Consider the following 1713-nt stretch of genomic DNA (forward strand, 5'->3'; position numbering starts at 1 on the left):
TAGCAGTCAAGTACCTTAGGCACTATGTTACCAGAGCTCGTAGTCTGTATCTTTGCTTTTGACACTTTAAAGAAAGCTTTTGTAGTAGATTTGCCCAATGCAGCACATCATTTCTTGACTGCTGCCTTCGTGGGCATTGATTGTGGATCTAAGTAAAATGACATCCTTGACAAGTTCAATCAAAACCATAATGAAATATCACTTCATACTCACTAGGATGGCTATAATAAAAAAGACAGATAATAACAAGTGTTGGTGAGGATGTGGAGAAATTGGAACCCTCATACATTGCTAATGAAAACCTAAAATGGTTCAGCTGCTGTGGAGGACAATTTGGCAATTATTAAAAAAATTAAACAGACTTATCATATGACTTAGAAATTCCACTCCTAGGTATATACCCAAGAGAAATAAAAACATATGTCTGCACAAAAACTTGTACATGAATGTTTATAGCAGCATAATGATAATAATAATTATTATTATTAAGTGGAATACACCCAGATGTTTATCAATTGATAAATGGATAAACAAATTATAGTATAGCTGTGCAATGGAATATTATTCATCCATGAAAAGTAATGAATTATCTGGAAGCAACCAGTCCAAGGATATGATGGACCCTGAGACCAGAAGAACTAGATGGTGCTTGGCTACCAATGCCAACCACTCAGGAAGGGATCAAAACTGGAGATCCCGGATGGAGTGGGAGGAGAAATGTGGAACAAAATTCAAAAACACAAAAATGACCAGAATTTCTGGTTGAGTAGGAGCTCTGGTTGTGTAGTACCTAAGGCACTTGACTGCTAACCAGAAGCTGGAAGTTCAAACTCACCAGCCACTCCTCGGAAGGAAGGTTGGGCAATCTACTTCCATAGTGATGCCACCTCAGAAACCCAAGGAGGGGTTGCTATGAGTCGGGGCCGACTCGATGGCAAATAACAGCAATAACAACAAGAAGACTAGAGAAGGACCTCTTGTCAGTTGTTGCCCCTGAGCTCTCCTGCAGGCTGCAGGGGTCACCCCCTTCTTCCCCAACAATGAGCTTTCTCTTCTTCTCCCCTCCCCCGCTGAAATCAGCAGGGTGCTTACAACGGGAGGCTGGCCTTTATCCCGAACAAGGAGTGGGATGGTAGTTCTATCTGCCACAGAGATGAAATGGAGGATGTACTGATGGAAAAGGAGAATGGAATAGAATTTACATCCCTGACTCCTGAGGCTGTCCTTCACCAGAGGCACCTCTGGCCCCGGGGAACAAGTGTCTTTGGAAGACCCTGGCCCTGATGGCACAGGAGAGGAGCTCTTGAGTCTGATCCATTCCTGTAGCCCACCACACTTTACTCACTTATTCAGAGAACAGATCTTGGGGTGGGAACACCATGGCTGTCTGTGTTCTTTATCTCCATAGGAACTAGCAGAGTCCTCCCTGCTCCCCTGGCTGGACTGTACTCTGGGCCATTGGTCTAGTCACCTCCCTTCTTATTTCCTTTCCTCATTAACACACATTCTGATGTCTCCTTTATAGCTGTGTGGCTTTATAATTGATATTTCATCATTCCTTTTTTTTTTTAATTGTGATTTGAATGAAGATTTACCGAGCAAATTCACTTTCCATACAGCAGTTTACATATACTTTGTCTCATGACATTGACCACAGTTTACCACAATGCAACAGCTCCCCTCCCACTTGCTCCCCATAGTTACCTCTTCCCA

Source organism: Orycteropus afer, unplaced genomic scaffold, assembly GCF_000298275.1.
Source record: "Orycteropus afer afer isolate SDZICR_OR568_19922 unplaced genomic scaffold, OryAfe1.0 scaffold00170, whole genome shotgun sequence".
In the NCBI taxonomy this organism is placed as follows: Eukaryota; Metazoa; Chordata; class Mammalia; order Tubulidentata; family Orycteropodidae; genus Orycteropus; species Orycteropus afer.